Source organism: Suncus etruscus, chromosome 10 (assembly GCF_024139225.1).
Source record: "Suncus etruscus isolate mSunEtr1 chromosome 10, mSunEtr1.pri.cur, whole genome shotgun sequence".
Lineage (NCBI taxonomy): Eukaryota > Metazoa > Chordata > Mammalia > Eulipotyphla > Soricidae > Suncus > Suncus etruscus.
This window is the reverse complement of record NC_064857.1, coordinates 24,828,370-24,848,880: the sequence shown is the minus strand read 5'-3', so window position 1 is coordinate 24,848,880 and position 20,511 is coordinate 24,828,370.

Here is a 20,511-nt window from a genome sequence, read left to right as displayed (position 1 = left end):
CTAAGTTATTCCGACTGCCCTCCACCTAGACTTCTCATTTCTCTAAGTTTTAAAGAACAATTAATCAAGATGAGAATAGACTACAAGAATAAAAGTACAAGTGAACAGGAGAGTGAGCCAATTTTTGTAGAGTTTACTGGTTTTGGAAGCTGCCAGCCCAATTTCTTAATTAGCTCTGGATAAGTGGATTATGGTTTTTGTTTTTCTTTATATTGTATTTTTTAATGTATTGTGTTTTAAATCAAAACCAGCAGTTAGATTCTTAATCCAATTAGAAGGGGTTTTCTCTGAGGTCCAAGGTATCCTAAGGGCTTCATGGATGAGTTTAGGGGCTTTTGTGAGTCTCCTGGAATAATACAGAACACTTTGAAATGCCTTTTCTTTCAAATATATACATATATATATATATATATATATATATATATATATATATATATATATATATATATATATATATATATATAAAGTCCCTAGATTTTGCATACTTGAGAGACCGTAAAGTTCCTGTCTTCTATCCAGAGATTAGGATCTCAGAAATAGTTTAGTTAGTTCAAACAATTTTTTGCATGTGTGGTAGATTTTGTGGTGTGAGGAGGAAAGTAAGAATAATCCTTAAGGGGCTGGAGAAATCGTATAGCAGTGGGGCATTTGCCTTGCACGAGGCCGACCTGGGACGGACCTAGGTTCGATCCTCGGCATCCCATATGGTAGCCCGAGCCTACCAGGAGCGATTTCTGAGCACAGAGCCAGTTGTAACTCCTGAACTTCACCGGGTGTTACCCTCCCCCCCAAAAAAAATTTAAAAAATCATCCTTAAAGTGCTGAGTGCCTGCTATAGAGAAGAAGGCCTCTTCCAATCTGCAGGATCTTCATATCTAGCACAAAGGTCCCACGTGGGACAGGAAGGATTTTCATGAGGAGGCAAAATGTTAACTTTGATGGCCAAGAAAACAAGCACTTTTCTCAGCACAGTTTCAGACAAAGTTTTTTCAATACAGTAACTGCTTTCACTCCCTCAACAATTCTTGGGGTACACATAAGAGGTATAGTTAACAGGATATAAAGGAGAAGAAATTGAAGGGTTTGGACTGCCATCTTTCCCTTTCTCTCTGGTTCCAGTCCTGGGTTTTGGATTTGGAAGCTTCTGCTTGTTTCTGCAACGAAAATAGCACTTTATGAGGTACTGTGAGATACTCTATGTCCTGTTAGGGGAGCTGGAAACAAACAAACAAAAAAGAAAGCAGGAAGTTCATTTTTCCCTCTCAACCTTCTACTTCATTTTCATGAAAATAAAATTTCATGAAACTTCTAAGTAGAGCAGAGCCTGGATTCCACATCAGAGGCTGATATGGGTCAGGGGTGGGGGGGTCAAGGTCCTTTTCTCTTTCTTCCCCAAGGAAAAGGTTTTCCAACTTCAGTAAAAATATTGCAAACCACAGAGTCTAAAAGAAAAAAAAAAGTAAAGGAAGTAGGGGAAGGAGGAGGAGGAAGTAGAGGTAGAAGAAGAGGAAGAGGAGGAATAGGAAGAGGAGAAAGAGGTAAAGGAAAGGAGGAAGAGAAAGAGAGAGACAGAAGAAGGAGAAGGAGGAAAAGGCGGTGGATGAAAAAGAAAGAGAAGGAAAAGAAGCAAACATGCCTGCCACAGAGGCAGGCTGGGGAGAGGCAGGAAGGAAACTGAACATTGGTGGTGAGAAATGTGCTCTGGTGAAGGGTGTTTGTTGTACATTGTATGCCAGAAACTCAATCATGAGCAACTTTATAATGAGGAAAAAAAAAGCGACTGTATTATGAGCAACCTTGTATACCATGGTTTATAAATAAAGCAATTTTAAAAAATATCAAAAAGTGTAGTTTTCTGCTTAAGCACATTTGTTTTGAAGACCCAAATGTTCCCTTAAGAGGATTGTCTCCAGGTCATACCACAGAAAGAAAATTGGGATTCCACTTGTAATATACCTTCCATTTCTCACTAAAGATGCTACATCATCTCTTTATTTGAGGGATGAAGTTCCGTCTCAGATATGCCTTATCTCCATGCTATCTCTCAGGCTAAATCAGAAAATCTTGTCAGATATAGATTACATATTCTTAAGTAACTTCTCTAGTTTCATCTTCTCATTTAGTCTTATTAAATGGCCGGGAGCTACTTAACATCCATAAACCTCGTTTTCATCTATACAATGGGAGACTCAAACATGAGTTCCCGAAGCTCTCCTACTCTGTCCGTTCCTGCCTTTGAGTTACCAAGGATCTGTAGTTTTTCTTCTGCTTATCTTGCATATAACTACTCATTATTACAAGATCTTGTTTTTCTACATATACCTCTAACTTAAGCATTTTATTATAACATTACCCATAATTCTTGACAGAAAATCTTTTTTAAAAAAATAACATGATTGCGAACATGTTTGTAGTTGGGTTTCAGTCATAAAATAGAACACTCCCTTCACCATTTCTCTCTCTTCTCTCTCTCTCTTCTCTCTGTCTTCTCTCTCTCACTCTTTATCTCTTCCTTTTTCCCCCTCTCTCTTTCACTCCTGGCAGGACTAGGATAATCAAATGTAGTATCAGGGCTCAAACAGAATCTAGGTAAGCCACATTCAAATCAAGTTCTTAACCCTGCAGTACTATCTCTCTGGTATGACTATTTTTTCTCTTTATACTCTAAGTTCTTTGAGTCAGACCATGTATGAAACTTAAAGTTTCAGATAGACAGTAAGGCCATACCAAGCACTTTTTGAGTGCTTCTGTGAAATTATAGCTAATGGCAATGGTTTCAGATCACAAAGTGCAAAACATGAACACATTTTAAAACCATGAAAGAACTATTGCTCTAGGCCTGAAAAAACTTGCTCACCATTTGAAAACTGCGTTATTTTAATTATAACATCACAGAGCACGACATGTATTTTAATCAACTTCAGTTGTGCAGCAACCACATCATCACTAGTGCTGATTCCAAACCATCTGAAGAATCACTTCCAGGTTTTAAGAACTTGAAGCTTGAACTCGGTCTCTAGGAGCAAAGCCAGTCCAGCTGCTTACCGAGCATGATGTGCAGGTTCTAGCATTGTCATTAGGAAAATTTTGAGAACCAAGAGTTCTTGGCTAAGTATGATCTCTAAGACAAGATCCTAAGACCCAAGGGAATACACAGAAGCTGTGATTTTCCTAACAATTTTCTAATTGCAAAAAGTTCGCTGTTCTGCCCTTCAGCAGAGTCAGCAAACAGCACCAAAGTTTTGTTTGGCACTTCTTTGAAACATCTTGCAGTTTACACAGCTGGTCCTCTATTATAAAAGTTGTGGGTGACCTTTACTACATAAAAATGCCTTCAACTTTTGAGAAGTTGGTTTCCATTTTTTGCCCACATACCACAAGCTTTCCTGAAGGAAGATAATACTCCACTATTAAAAGTGACCAACAAAAATTTTTGATTTGCTTAAGTAATAAATAAGTAACAAATATTGGGATCTTTATTTCACATCTATATCTTGTTCTTTTAATTAATATTATCCAACATAGAAAATTGATAAAAGCTATTTAAATTTATTTTATTGTAGCTATTAGAAAATTGGATTCATGTAAACATATCCCTAAAGATTACTATAAATGTTGGGAATACTATATCTTTGTTTTTGTATAAGAAAATAAGAGATCCAGAGTGATAGTTCATGGAATAGAGTGCTTGCTTTTGCACGTGGCAGGCCAAAGTTTGATCCCCAGCATCATGTATGATCCCCTGAACACTGCCAAATGGAATTCCTAAGTAAACAGCCAAAAGTAACACTTGAACAATTCTGGGTGTGATCCACTCCCCAAAATAAATGAATAAATAAGTTTTGATAATATAGATAAAAATTTGAAATATATGCACATATGGTTTTATATGTTCTATATTATAACACATATAAAACAAACACTCTTAACAAAAATGATTTAGGGGCTGGAGAGATAATCCATAGGTAAGGTATTTGCCTTGCATGCAGCTAACCCAGTTCAATTCCCAGCATCAGAGATGGTTCCCTGAGCACCACCAGAGTAATTGCTAAGTGCAAAGTGATGACTAATATCTGAGCATCACCAACTGTGGCCTACCAAAACAATAGATAAATTTATTAACTAGAAGGTAAAATATGCCTTGTTTAAGAACTGACTGTATAACTATGTTATAAAACATATTTTTAAAATCACAATAAAAACTTTTTTAAATTATTCAGGAATAAAAACATTGGTATGTTTTGGAGTGAAAGCCAAGTGTGAAAGAATCCATAACTTTAGAGAAAAGATGTTTGGCAGAGAACATGTTGTGAGCAAAGTTATTCAGAATATATTAAAAAAATTAAGTTTTCCCATTGGTGAAATAATTACAGTGCTACTATAAACAAGCATGGGCTGGAACAGAAGGTTCAAGAGAAAGAAAAGGGAAATGAGTTGTGAGAATATGAGAGGGATATTGAGCTGGATAGTAACCTTCCTGCCTCACATGGTGACATAAAACTACTCTCACTAGGTTTGTTCTTCAAGCCTATGTTCTCCCCTGACTCACCTCTCCTGCTTGTCTCCTTGTCTCTTTACTAGCTTTTCCCATTCTCAAAAAGCCTGTGATCTCTCTTAAACAATACTTTTCTTTCCTCCTCTTTCCTCACATCTATGTGTCAATAAAAACTATCTTGCTTCAAAACATATATAAATAACAAACTGACCATTACCACAGACTGAATAATGGGCAAATGAACAATTATTTACAACTAAAATGGAAAATATAAGGTTCTTAGAGAAACCCGCACTCACACCTGGCCCTACCTCTTTCTTCATTTAACAGAGAATAAAGCATCATTTAACAGATATTAATAAATCTTATTTAACAGAGAACAGAAAGCATCTTTAATCAAATGGTATGTAAAAGGATCTACTTGATGCTCATTACCTGTGTATGGCCCAGAATTTCTGATTACTAGGTTGCTACGTTATTCATACATGGAAGTGTGTTTTCTGGGGGCAGAGCGATAGCACAGCAGTAGGACATTTGCCTTGCATGCAGACAACCTGAGACGACCCAGGTTCAATCCCCAGCATCCCATATGGTCCCCAGAGCCTGCCAGAAGTGATTTCTAAGCACAGAGCCAGAAGTATCCCCTGAGCACAGCCAGATGTGGCCCAAAAACTGGGAAAAAAAAAGTGTTTCTTTTTATTTTTGAAAAGAAAGTAATAAGGGGGTGGGAGTGATATTTGAGGCTGCTGACTCAAGAGTCCCGAAGAAACAGTAACTCCTCTTTCAAATAATAGTCAAAGGCAAAAAAAAAAAATTATAGAAACTAAAGCAAATCATCAGAGGCTAAATTGTCTCTTTCCCCATACTCAAACTTACAGGCTGTATTCCAGGGTATAGCTGACTTTAGAGACAGGAGTTTTAAGGGGGATAATAAAAATTTAAAGAGGCCATATTTGTGGGCAATTATTCAATATAAATGGTATCCTTATAAAACAAAGATTAAAACACAGAATCAAACAGGAAATGTCATTTAATGGTACAGGTTTAAAATGGCTAACTATTCTGAGAGATTTCAAACTAGTAAAGGGACAAACTAGTTGAAGGCCCCTAATGCTTACAAAGACTCCCATGGGAAGTCCAATTAAGTCCATAAGACTGAATTCCTCTGTAGGGGATAAGAACATGAAGCTGCAAGAAAACTGGAATCAGAGTATTCCTGAAAAGTAGCCGGTGATAACATGGCCAATAGTAGGACAAGGATGATAGGTATCTCTGACCATCAATTTAAAGGTACATTCAAAATGGAAAGAATCCTGCTTGTGCTGCCAGGAGAGTAGATGAATAGTACTAAAGAAATCAAGAAGGAAGAGGGAGATGTAGTTGGAATTTACCATCTATGGTGTGAAATGCATCTAAACTTCTCTTTTTCCCTATAGTTTTCTACTTTTCTTCCTAATTGCTCCTAGTTACAGCATACTACATTTCACGCTGGGTGTTTAGGGGAAGGTCGAATATAAGTCAAATATAAATCGATATCCAAAGATATTGACCCTGCCATCATCTTGGTCTCAGACATCTAGCCTCTACAATTGTGGGGAAATATTTTTGTTGTTTAAGCACTAAGTGTCTTATTTGAGTAGCTGCAACACATATTCAAAGCTTTTGGCTCTGAGTCAGAAAAAAGCCTGTCATAGCAAATACAGTTGTGTGGTTATTGTTCACAGTAGATAGAGGTATGAGAAAGGTTTTCTGTGACTGTGTTTAGCTTGCTGAAGGTAATCAACTGATTTCTACAATTACTTTAATGATATATTTCATTTCCACTTAACAAGTAAATCTCAGTTCATTTTAGTACCCAGCATTCTGTGGTTCCCAATCAAAATTATTATAGGGAGGAACTGAACCTATCTAATGCTAAGATGGCAATTTTCAACATTGCAACATTATGATTTTGGCAGGATGGCAGATAGGTTTCAGATTAAGTGTGAACTCAAATCGCTGTAGTTGATTGATGCGTCATATTTAAAACTAATTGCAACACAGAATCCACATTCCGTTAAAGGTATAAATATATTGTCTTTAGCAGTAATTTCTATGAGCTCACAAAAGGTGATGGTAGCAAGATGCCCTAAAGAGTGAACAATCCATTGTAAACAACTAGAGGTCATGGCAGTCACCTTTTATATTGTTATATTTGAAAATGGGTTTAATAAATGAATAGTGAAAACAGCAGTGATATAAAAGTATTAAGAAGAAATGGAAACACAGTAAAGAGAAATTATTTCCTCTGAGGACAGTAAGTCTTGCATTAAATGGACATATACATATGAGTCCAGTAAAAAATTGTATATTTTCCACTGTTCATAATCACTCCTTTCTTCCACTTGTCAGTCTCACAACTCTATCTCCATTCTTAAGGTATGCTTTTAACAGTTAAACAGGCTGGAATTATCAGTCATACCAATTATCAAGCAAATAGTAATATAATAGCCATTGGTACACAAACAGTAAATCTGTTCATAAGGAATTCTCACTTTTTTTTTTCACAATAAAATGGCCACAGGGAATTAGCTACTAATAGAAAACTGACATATGAGCTTTCTTAAATTCTTCTTATTCAAAATACCAACATGTAAAATTCATTTTATTCCCACGAGGGTAAATGTATTTTGAGTCCTTTGAACATTTTAAATTGTGTAAATTTAAAATATACATATTCCAAGTGAAAATTTCTGCAATGAATTTCAAAAGACCTCTTGTCTACATGGGATTGGATTGGATCAATTATGGTAATTTTCCCCCAAAATCAGTTTACTTGTATTATCATAAATTATTATGACAGTGTGGAAACAGAATATCTTAGAAAATAGTTCCAAAGTGTGGCTTTAAATATCTAAAAGTATATTGTGCTTTATTTTGAGATTCAAACAAATTTTGGAAACAACAAAATTGTAAGATAATGTTAAAAATATTAAAACTTTGGTTCCTTAGACATATGTTACAACATTACTTCACATATAAATCATCTTTATATCTTTGCTGATATCTTTAAATTGTTCCAATTTCCTCTATCTGACAAAAGCATTATATAGGCAGTTTCAGTAATGCAATGATAGTGACATACTACTTAAATGAAGACATATTCATTAAAAATTATTAAGAAGTAAATTTTTACTTGTGCATTCATAGTACTCTTATTGATCCAAGAGTCAAAAGCAGTATTCTCTCAAATAAAGTACAGGAGCAACAGAATTTAAAGTAAAGTACACCATTAGCTCCAGTCACCATATAACATTTGTGAATAATTTGCTCTGTTTCAAAAAGTGCAAAAAAATGCTGCACATTTGAAATCTGGTGAAAGGTAAATGAAGACAAGGCCTCGAGCAAGGCTTACATGCCAAGGGTTAGAAACAAAGTGAATACACAGCTGCTTTAAGTCAAGCATTTATAATCTAAAATATGTAAAAGGAAAACACCCTGTAAATAACAGAATTAAGGATGAGAAACACATATGTGAATATTTTAAGCCAAATTCAATAAAATATTCATTAAACAAGTCAACAAAAATTGAACCATAAGTTCTAAGACTTGTTTAAGAACTTTAGGGTTCATTTCTTAAGCCACAGTAATGAAGTATTTACAAACTCCCAAGTAGTATATGAATATTCTTAGTATAGTTATATGCTACTTTGCACAATATTATTTGGAAGACAACCAACTTGAAACTGATAGCCTTATAGGTGTATAATTTTTTAAATAAAAAGAACTTGGACAAAGAAAAGGCATACCTAAGAAAAATCTTAGTGGTTTCCTCATACTGTAATCAAAAATCATTCTATTCTCTATAAGAAGATGTATGATTCATAATCACTACTGTAGTAAAGTTAGGACAGTGGCTTTTTCACCATAAAAAGTCAATTTGAAGCTGGAGAAATAGTGCAGCACATAGGGCCTTTCACTCAGCCAACCTGTATTCATCATCACATATGGTTCCCTGAATACCACTAAGAGTAATTCTTCAGTGCAGAGCCAGGAGTCATTTCTGAGCATTAGTAGGTGTGAACCCCCTCCATGTTAATCAACTGTGGTGATTGCTCTGATTTTATGTAACAATTTGAGAGTTCAATATAGTACTAGGACGTATTGGAACTACTAACATTACATAATTAGTCAAAAATCTATGTAGTTATATTTTCTTCCCTGACTAACATAACTGTCTCCTCAGAAATCTTCCATTTAAAAATAAAATACAGTCAAGGGGGCTGGAGATATAGTATTGCATGGAGACCACATACCTAGCATGCGACAGACCTAAATTCAATCCTCAGCATCCCATATGGTGTCCAAACACAAGGAGTATTTCTGAGTGCAAAGCCAGGAAAAACTCCTAAGAATCACTGAGTGTGGCCCACACCACCTTCCTCCCAAAAAAAAAAAAAATATATATATATATATATACATATATATATATGAAAGAAAAGTAAAAAAAAATTAGTTAAAATGGCAAAATTCAATAGTTAGTAGGGATAGTCCTCCCAACAAGAGGGCAATATCTTGGTTTCCTCCCCAATATCTTGGCTTCCTTCCCACTGGCCTGTCACTCTCCCCTAACAATGTCCCTACAAGCCTTGTGAGTGCTTTGTTCACTTGATTATGATCTTTAAAAGCAAATACTTAAGTTTGGATGATAAGTATTTATTCATAAACATGCTTTTTTTTTTACCCTAACACCATGCTAGCTCAAACCAAATTTCTCACATTCTTAAGTAATATTAAACAGTTTTTAAAACCTCATGAATTATGTCTAACTTTTAAGAAATGTTCCAATGAATGATTTTTAAGAAAAATCCATTTAACTAACCTAAAATATGTAGAGGCAAGTCTGATAATCCCCAATTCCCATAAAACTCAACACCTGCAGCCTATGTAATAAATCAGTTTGTGAATCTAATTGCTCTTGTTCTGCACGCTTCCATGAGCTTGCAAGGCTAAGCTAACACCATTGTCATGGCTAGGTTTATTTTTGTTGGCAGCCTTATGCAAATCATTGTATTATGGGTCTTTGCACTTAATTCACACAGATTATTGCCTGATACTAAAAGCATGTTGTAAAACAGGAAGGGATCTTTGAATTGTTTAATTAACTAGGAGTAGTAATTTCTATTTATATATAACTGAAATGTAATAGCTCAAACTGTGTTAAATATTCATAGGAAAACAGCTTATTCTGTTTCCAATTTAAAACATTTAAGCTTTCTGTTATTCAAAATTTATAGTTGCCCACAGAAATGATAGATAAGCACTTTTCTTTTCAATGTTTTAAACCAAATATTCCTGTTCTAAGAGCTAATCTCCGGAAATAAATTTCATCAGCAAAACACTAATTTACTAAATGAAACCTTAGTGGCTGTAAAGATTTGCAGCAATTTCAAAATGGTCCCAAATTTTATCCTCTGTCTGTAAATCTTTTACCACACAATCTTTTTAGGGAACCACAGGGAAACCAATTGTATCAGTCAATTACCTCTAATTATCATTGGTCAATTAAATTCTCAGTTTGGAAAAATATGATATCAACCTCCACACTACTTACCTCTTTCAGCTTTTCAAGTATGATAAACTTATTTTTAACAAATTGCAAAAAAGTGATTGAAAGGTCCAGTTCAAAAGGTCCAATCAAATGGGGCTGAAGCGTTGGCACAAAGGTAGGGCATTTGCCTTCCATGCATTGACCTGGGACAGACCTCGGTTTAATCCCCCAGCATCCCATATGGTCCCCCAAGCCAGGGGTGATTTCTGAGAATCCAGGAGTAACCCCTAAGCATCACTGGGTGTGGCCCCAAAACCAAAAAATAATAAAATAAAATAAAATAAAAAGGTCTAATCAAAGTGCAATTACTCTACGGAACTTTGCCCATGAAGGAGATAAAGAATCATAACATATTGACATCAAGTTTCATAATTTACATTACTTTCATTATTTTTCCCATCGTGTTCAACATTCTCTACTTAATACTGCTAGACGCTAACATTTTCACATGAACAGAGAAGTTGATAGGGTAAGAGAACAACAGAACAGTATGAGAATGCTTTCTTATTAATTCCAATACTAGCAACCTTCCAGTGACGTAATGTTTATAAAAATAGCTATGGGGAGCTTGAGAAAATAGTACAAGGAAGGGATAAGGAACTTCCTTTGCATATGGCTGGTCTAGTTTGATATCACAGCACCCCATTTGGTCACTAAGCTTACCAAATTGATCCCTGAGTCTGAATAAGTGTTAAGCCCTAAGCACCACTGGGTGTGGCCAATGCTCTCATCTTTCCACTTTTCCCAAAAATGTATTAGTTTTGAAACCACGTTCTGTCTATCAGAACATATGATCCTAGTCTCGACACTGGCATTTTCAAGATCTCTCTTTGCATATAGGAAGATAATAGTTCTAAAGAGGATATAAAAAAACCAGGGGGAAACAGCCTAAACTGATGGAAATCAGTCTCTTTATTTTAGTAATAGTAATATACCTTAGGGTTAAAAATATATACATATATACTAATAAGATTTGGAACTTGAGAAAGTCAGCAGAGACTACACTGATTATATAAAAAAAGCACTATAATATATGCCAAAAATAAAGACAATTCATTAAATTCCAAATGTCAATAATATTTAACCACTATTCAGCTGCAAGCCAGAGTAACTTCTGATGAAAACACCAAGGATCATTCCAAAGAGAAACCAGGTAGCTAATTATTTAAAATTTTAATTTAGAAGAAGACAAGATGTCTTCTGCCAGATGTGGAAAGAGAAGTAGGAAATATCTAGGATTGGCCAGGCTTTATGCATAATAGTATGTTAATTTAACCAGGAATAGCTGTGATATGTGGATATTTTCCTCCACACCTTAAAAAATACCCATTGGTATATCTGGTCTTATTCACCTTCCAAATGAAAAGTAGACTGAATCAGTTCTCATCACTAGAGTGAGATCCTCAGCAAATCTGGCAGTGACTTCCCCTGCAATAATTTCTTTCTACATGTGTTCAATCTTATAAAGACATTGAGCACATTCTATAGAGTACTGTAAAACATATCAACTATGGAGTTCTCAACTATGATAGATGTTTAACATTCATGCCTAAAAATAATCCTGGGAAGTGGGTGTTAGTACAATTTTACATATGTAGAAACTGAGGAAAATGGTAATAATAAGTTCCTAAATAATAGAGTTACAACTGAATCAACTAATTCCAAGACTTGCTCAAAATAACTAACCCATGCTACTATGCTATTTGCTATGATGTGCAATGCTATGAAAGTAAATAAGATTCTTTTGCTGCCCAGTAGAAGATTGTAAACTTCCTATTCATTTGGCTGCTCATTTATTTATTTGCTAGTTTGCAGCAACAGTAATAGGATAAAGCTATTGAATGCTTACAAGATTATTTACATTCAGTGCAGTGGGCTGGAGTTATTGCGGGAAGGAAATGTCACTTGTTTTGCATGTGGCAACCCATTGTGAATCAATGGCACCAAATATGCCGATTATTATGTCAAGAGGTCACTCCTGACACAAAACCAAGAAAATCCCCATGATCACTTCTGGAAATGGTACCAAAGCCCTCAAAGTAAAATTTAAAATGAAGTGTGATATGACCATAAAAAATTATGAATAAAGTATCTAATTCATCTGGATGATGAAACATGAAATGATAAATGCTTTGAAATGTTCACTAGAAAATGGTTGGTACACGGTTTGTTTTTGTTTGGTTTGGGGGCCACAGCTGGCAGCACTCAGGGGTTACTCCTGGCTCTGTGCTCAGAAATTGCTCCTGGAAGTCTCGGGGATCCATATGGGATGCTGGGAATTGAACCCAGGTCTGCTCCTGGTTAGCTGCGTGCAAGACAAACAACCTACCGCTGTGCTATCACTCTAGCCCCCATGGTACATGATTTCTTATGCCAAGGAATTGAGGTGAATTTTTTAATTTTTGGATTTTTTTTGTTTTGCTTTAGTAGAACTGTGTATAGTCCTTCTGTTGAAATAAATAAGATAGATATAAAAGGAGTAAAAGTAAAGATAATTGGATAAATTATCAATTACTAAAGTAATGCAAAAAGAAAACTTAAGGCGCAAAAACTTAAATATTGTGAAGTGTGTAAACAGCAAGGATAAATATTTTAAAGTAGGGGGTGAGCAATAGCATAGCAATAGGACGTTTGCCTTGCACACTGCTGACCTAGAATAAAACATGATTCAATCCCCTGGCATAACATATGGTCCCCCAAGCCAGGAGCGATTTCTGAGTGTAGAGCCAGGAATAACCCCTGCGCATCACCTGGTATGGCCCACCCCCCAATTATTTTAAAGTAAATAGAACAGGATTTGATTGACTAAATTTAAAAACAAAGAATTGGGGAGGCAGTGGAAGACATTAATTAAGATTAATTGGAGTGAGACAGTAGTATACAATGAGGTCTATTTCAGGCATGCTGAATATATTCACTATGATCTTTGTACAAAAAGTATCAGAAAGCATCTAAAGAAAGTACTTTAAAGTTAAGACAAATGTATGAGAATATATTCATATTAGCATATTAAAAGTGATCTAATTCACTATTACTACCTAAAATTCACACAATAGACACAGACCCAAAAAACTGAGACAGCCAGGCTAGCAGCAAGTACTCTTTGAATCAGATGAGCCATTTTCATCCCAGGTCAGTGCACCCAATTTCTTCTCATCAATGAGCCCCCCTGAAATAGATAAATACCATGACACTGGTCAAAATGGGAAAGTAGTAGATTCCCACCATACTTAATGAAGGAAGAGAGTACTTCTGAAGAACCAACTAGTACTGACCACCTATATAGTCTTTCTGATAAGGACTTTAGAGACCAAGTGTTGAACATGTTCAAGAAAATCAAAGAAATCATGAAACATACAGCAAATAACTCAGAAGATATGAGAGTATAAATGAGAAATCATCAAACAGAAATGACAGAACTGAAAACTTGGTAGACAAAATGAAAAACTCACAGGAATGCCTCTCCAGCAGAGTACAGTTGCTGAGGAGAGAATTAGTGCACCCGGAAGATATGCTACTTAACACTTTCAGACAACAACAAAAAATAGAAAAGACTCATATAAATGAACAGAAGATGGGAAAAATATCTTCAAAGTAAGCAAACAGACAACAATAGAGCTTTGTGATAAATTCAACAGAAGCAACAGAAGACAATCCCTATAAGAAGCAACAAATAGGGGCCAGAGAGATAGCATGGAGGTAAGGCCTTTCATGTAGAAGGTCATTGGTTCGAATCCCAGCATCACATATGGTCCCCCGAGCCTACCAGGAGAGATTTCTGAGCCTGGAGCCAGGAGTAAACTCTGAGCACTGCCGGGTGTGACCCAAAACCCAAAACAAACAAACAAAAAAGAAGCAACAAATATATCATTGCTGAGAAGTTCCCAAAGCTGAATAATGCATGAACCTACATCCTGTATGCCTGAAAAATACCACTTAAATAAAAGAGACCCAAATAAAAGTACCTCAGGGTTATTTCTAATCACTATGATGAAAACCACAGATAAAGATAAAGTAGTTAAATAATAAGATCAGAAAATGATAACATATACAGAGGAGAGTCTTTAAGATTTACAGCAAATTTACTAAAGGTATCCTCCAGGCCCAAAGGCAATGGGGTATATAGTTAAAAAACTCAATCAAAGAATTGATTGAGTGCCTTCCCAAGAATAATTATTCCCAAGAATAATTTACCCATTTAGACTTTGATTCAGATTTGAAGGAACAATCTCAGTTTCATTGATAAACAACTCAAGAACTTGACAGACTTACAACAATATTTTAAAAAAGAATGATATGGGAACTTTAAGAAAAGATTAACCCTAAAAACATTCCAAGCTTCTAAAAAAAGAAGGCACACAATTCCATGTCAATTATCTCTCTCAATGTCAATTAATGTACTAAGAGACCCAGAGAGGCAAAATTGATCAGAAAATAAAATCCAACATTTTGCTGCCTGCAAAAAACACATTTCAATAGTCAGAGCAAGAAAACACTCAAAGTCAAAGGTTAGAAGACAATGTTGTAAGAAACAACTCGTAAGCAAACAACTAATAATCAAGGGCTATGTATGTCAGCACATGGCTGATCCAGATTCAATGCCACACATTACATATGGTCTTAATACCTAATAGTCAGGAGTAAGCCTGAGCACTACCAGGCATGCTCTGAAAACAAAAATAAATAAATAAATAAATAAATAAATAAATAAGAATAGTCATGGACACTTTGCTCATTATGGGGTAGAATAATTTGGTATACTGATCCCATAAGCTTTAACGGTATTGAAACTACCTAAATTATTATAAGTTTTTAAAAAGAAAAAAAAATAAAAATCACCCAATATATCAAATGTGTTGTCAGGTAACAAATGTGTATCAAATTAATTCTATTTGAAATACTTCCCTCTATGTATGAGTAAAATAGAAGCCAAACTTAGCCTATATAACTTCCATTGTTCTCATAAACCACCATGCCTAATTACTAGAAGACTTCTGGTGGAATTTCCAGAAGATTCTTTTGTATTTTTTATTTCTATCTCCAAGTGTTCCTTTCTCTTCTCTACATAATGTAATGTACCGTTTTGCCCTTTTGTTCCTCAGTGTCCATTTTGAACTCTCCTACTTTCTTTGTGACGTGTTTGTGTGTGTACATAGGAAAAAGAAGAGTAAATCATCTGTCCTTCACAAATCAATATCTAGGTAAATGGTCAAGCAGCTTCTTTACCAATAAGTAAATGCATCTTCTTTATCCTAATATATTTTAGTTTTTAGTCTGTGATCTAAATTAGAGGAAATGACCACTTAGTGCATTTTATTACTACTGCATACATTTTCATCACACCCATGAACAATTTTATTATAGCTTGATTTTATACTAATATTAAAAAGTAAGCACTCCAAAATGCAACATTCTTTCTTTTACTTAGCTGAACACTTTCAACCTTGACATTTTAAGTCAGTTCCATATATACTGAGACAGGCTGAGTTGCTTTTTTAATAAAATACTGTGTAAAATAGTTTTCACCTTTAGTCTACCCATTCCACTCTATGCTTATATTTTCACTTTGGCTTTCAGTCAGAAATAAGCCACCATTAAAGTGTGCCATCTGAATTGATAAGTGATTTATTTGTTAATTGATAATTTATAAGTTTTGTTAGCAAACTAAAACTAATGTAGTACTAAATTAGATGTCATTTGATGTGATTTTAAGATAATGTGGCTCACTGAATTTGAACATTAGCGTAAAAGGGAAAAATGGATCAGAATATGAGGTAAAATACTGGATTAAAGGGAAAATGGGGTTCTAGTGAGGAGAAGGTCAAAAGCCAAAATAAAAGACACATTTGCCTAGAGCTACCTCTCACAAAAGATGAAAAGCACTTTCACTTTATGAGTCTGCTTTTTGATGACTTAAAACATGTTCATTATTTGCCTGAAACCTACAGGAAACTTTGAATTAAACATGTACATATTGTACTAGTTATCTAGAAATGTGATTGGGCAGCAATTATGTTAGTAAAGCTCTAATAACCAAAAGAAAATTGTATGGCATCCTCTATCATGCCTGGACAAATTTAGGTGATTGAAAGCATAAACCAAGCCATATTTTATACTACATCAATGCAAAGAAAAGCAGAGAAACTTTCAGCTTAGGCATGTGAAATGTTAAGACAACTTCAGGACTTTATGGAGGAAGGAGCAGGCTCCTCAAAGAAAATGGACATTGAAATACAACTCCCACCCTATAGCAGCTAAACAGAATTCAAGATAATGGTCTGCTAAAAGAGAATTTTGCCTTACAGTTCTTAAAACCTAGCCTATATGGCATTTTTTCCTGGATATAGCAAATATCATGCACTTAAATCTTGACCATGGATCCCTCTCTCATCATTTTCAGACCCAGATATGGTGAACTAGAAACTTATTTTGAAGGAGTATGCAACTAAAATAAGAGTTAGGCTTTCATCTCAGTTCTTTAACCATACATTTCATAAATAATTAAGTTCTTTATCCTAGAACCCACAAACAAAAAAAAAGATATATGTTGTTAAATCCAGGAAAGTTCCTAATATGTTAGGTAATTGGTATCTCTATTAAATATGAAATCAGAAAAATTGTTTTGAATTTATCTCTCCAGGAATTTACTTAGAGTTCCAGTCATTATCACATATATTGTCAGGGCCAGAAATTAGTTATTCTAATTCACTCAGGATCACTTGTAGAGTTTCTGGAGTAAGTAAATAAGAATATAGAATGCAATTTTGGAGATGTGTCTCAGTGATAGAGCACTTGCCTTGCATATGTGAGGCTTAGTTCTAATTAACAGTATTTCTTGAACCCCTGAATAAATATTTGGAGTAGCCCAAGTGTCACTGGATAAAGCTCAAAACAGGAAAAAATACTGTGTATGTGTGTGTGTGTGTGTGTGTGTGTGTGTGTGTGTGTGTGTTCTGAGAGTATGAGAGAGCAAATATCCAGATAACTTTTGGTTTCAGTCAAAAATAATTTTCAGTTGAAATATGTCCAATAAAACATTTTGAAAATATTAGGCCAAAATTACATTCTACATATTTGAAATTAATATCTAGTGGGGCACTATATTTTATCTGTCAATATTAGATATCTGATATCACATGATGTCTTATAATTTTCAGTCTGGAGGTACAGATCAACATAATTCAAAAGACCTTTTAGCTCCCCATCAAGAGTCTTTCTACAGTTTGTAAAAGCAGTTGGTTAAATTTATCATCTTTATTTAACTGAACATATTTCATCACGTGTTCCCAAAAGAGGTGATTCTGACTTGCAGAGATGAACCAAAAATCTTACTTTCAGAAATTCTAGTTTTTATACTCTCCTTTGGTTCTTTCCACAATTAAAAAAAAATGGAAAAACTGGTTATTAACTCTAGTAATAAATTAGTGAACTAGGTCTGGAGCTATAGAGCCCTTATGGGACTTTAGTCTAGATTTAAGTTAAGCATCACTGGCTCAAAAATAAAAGGAATGATTAGACTACTGCAGTGTATTTCTGAGTGTTGCTAAAATGGACTCTTATGGTGCAAACCCTGTATTTGGAAGTATTATGCATTTTCATTAAATTTCTTCATATTTGAGTTCTTAGCACTAGTGAGAGAAACGCAGTGACCACCCACAAAGGAGATACCAGGCTCTCCTTTCATTTTTCAAAAGACTGAGAAATGTAGAAATATTTACACAGTAGCACAGTTTGCTACCTTCTGCAGTTTTTAGATCTAATGGACTTTTACACCAGGGTTAGACTGCTTGGAAGGTAGATGAGCAAGTTCATTGGAAGAGTAAATTTTTCTTTTTTCTTTTTTTTTTTTTTTTTGGTTTTTCGGGCCACACCCGTTTGATGCTCAGGGGTTACTCCTGGCTAAGAGCTCAGAATTTGCCCACGGTCGCGATCTTTCCTTGGTTAGCACTTGCAAGACAGACACCTTATCTCTAGCGCCACCTCACCAGCCTGGTAAATTTTTCTTAATCCTGACCCATTTCCACTTAAATTATTTTACATAATCGAGTGAAGAAAAATACTTATTGACTTCTATACTGATAATTAAAACCCCACAATAACTATGATTAGGTAAATCAAAGGAAGTTAGAAAACTAAAACATTTAGAAAATGAAAGTTCTCCTTTTCTTCCTTTCAAGGAAGAATAACAAAAGCCAGCCTTTAGAAGTACCAGAATGACCCCATTTAATTTTCTAATTAAAGCAGATAGAGTGACTCTGGTTTAATTTGTTAACCCAGTTTTCTTTACACCAAAATTCTTTTTCCTACATGTGAGACATGGGGAATATCTTTATCTGTTACTCCCACAGGGAATCAGAAGCTACCAGTAATAAACTGTTAAAGTATTTTCAAATTATATAAAGAATTAATTTTTTAAATTTTGTTTTTGGGGGGCTCACCCCCAGCAGCGTTCAGGGTTTACTCCTGGCTCTACGCTTAGAAATCTCTCCTGGCAGGCTCGGGAGACCATATAGGATACCGGGATTGGAACCACCGTCCTTCTGCATGCAAGACAAGAGCCTTACCTTCATGCTATCTCTCCGGTGCCATCAAGGATTAATTTTAACATTAAAGTACATAACAATTCCTGAGACCAGCACAGTAGAAAAAGAATATAAAGCAGGAGAAAATTTGAAAAAGCTGAATCAAACATGCAGAAAGGCTGCAAGATCTTCTTTAAGACTTAGAAGAGCCATTTCTACACTCAGGTAAATTTAGCCACTCCACAGTTGTGCATTTCTTCCAGTCAATCAGTCACATCACAACAGTCAATAATCCCTCCAGACTCTTTGGGTTACAAGGGGAAAGCAATGCAAAATCCTAGTGTTAGCAATGCAAAAACCTAGTGAATATAGATAGTAACTCTGAATATCTAACCATTATTAGTAAGCTATATAACCACTCTGATAAGGACTCTAGAGGTACATGTTGAGGTTGTTCAAGGAACTCAAAAAAGCCACGGAATGGCAGCCAATAAGACTCAAGAAAATATAAAAACAGAAATGAGAATATTTCAAACAGAAATAACAACTGAAAAACTTAGGCAAAATAAAAAATTCATTGGAAGGTCTCATGAACAGAGTAATAACTTCTGAGTACAGAATCAGTGTGCTCGAAGATAAACTATATAACACCTATGGACAACAGCAGAATATGGAATATCTATCTATCTATCTATCTATCTATCTATCTATCTATCTATCTATCTATCTATCTATCTATCTATCTATGTCTTTTTTGGTTTTTAGGTCTCACTCAACAGCACTCAGGGATAACTCCTAACTCTATGCTTAGAAATTGCTCCTGGCAGGCTCAGGGGACCATATGGGATGCCGGGTTCGAACCACTGTCCTTCTGCATGCAACGCAAATGCCTTACCTCCATGCTATCTCTCCAGCTCCTGATAAGTCCTAAAGTAAGCAAACAATAGACAAGAAAAGTTTGAGCCTAATTTAAGAGAAGAGAAACAAATTAAGAATCACTGGCATCTCAATGGGCAAGGAAGACAACCCCTCTAAAGTTCCCAGAACCAGAGAGTGCAAGAAACAACATCTTGAATGCCTGAAGAATACCATCTAAAAATATAAATAAAAAGATATCTAAAAGATAGAACAGCGGTAGGACACTTGCCTTGCATGCAGCCAACCCAGCACAGAAGGTGGTTTGAATCCCGGCATCCTATATTGTCCCCACAGCCTACCAGGAGTGATTTCTGAGAGCAAAGCCAGGAGTAACCCCTGGTGCTGCAGAGTGTGACCCAAAAACTAAAAATAAAACAAATAAATCTAAATAAAAATAAAAATAAAAAATTTAAATACTCTAAGGCAAACCCTACACATATGATGAAAACTTTCTATAGATAAATTACTGTAACCAACAATATCAAAGAAGAAAATCACATACAAAGGAGCATCATTAAGATTTATAGCAGATTTATCACAAGTAGCCACCAGTCTCAAAGGCAGTTGGGGGGATATAGTGAAGAATAAATATCTTACCAAGAATGCATTACCGGGGCCAGGCGGTGGCGCTAAAGGTAAGGTGCCTGCCTTGCCTGCGCTAACCTTGGACGGACCGCGGTTCGATCCCCCGGTGTCCCATATGGTCCCCCAAGCCAGGAGCAACTTCTGAGCACATAGCCAGGAGTAACCCCTGAGCGTTACTGGGTGTGGCCCAAAAACCAAAAAAAAAAAAAAGAATGCATTACCAATCCAGACTCTCATTTGGATTTGAAGGAGCAATCTCAACTTCCTTGATAAACAACAGCTTAAGAACTTCATAGACTCATAACCAATTTTTAAAGAACTGAAGGCTTCCTTTAAGATAAGACAAACCTCACAAATACAGCAAACTTTATTGACACATATTTCATCAATAATCTCTCCCA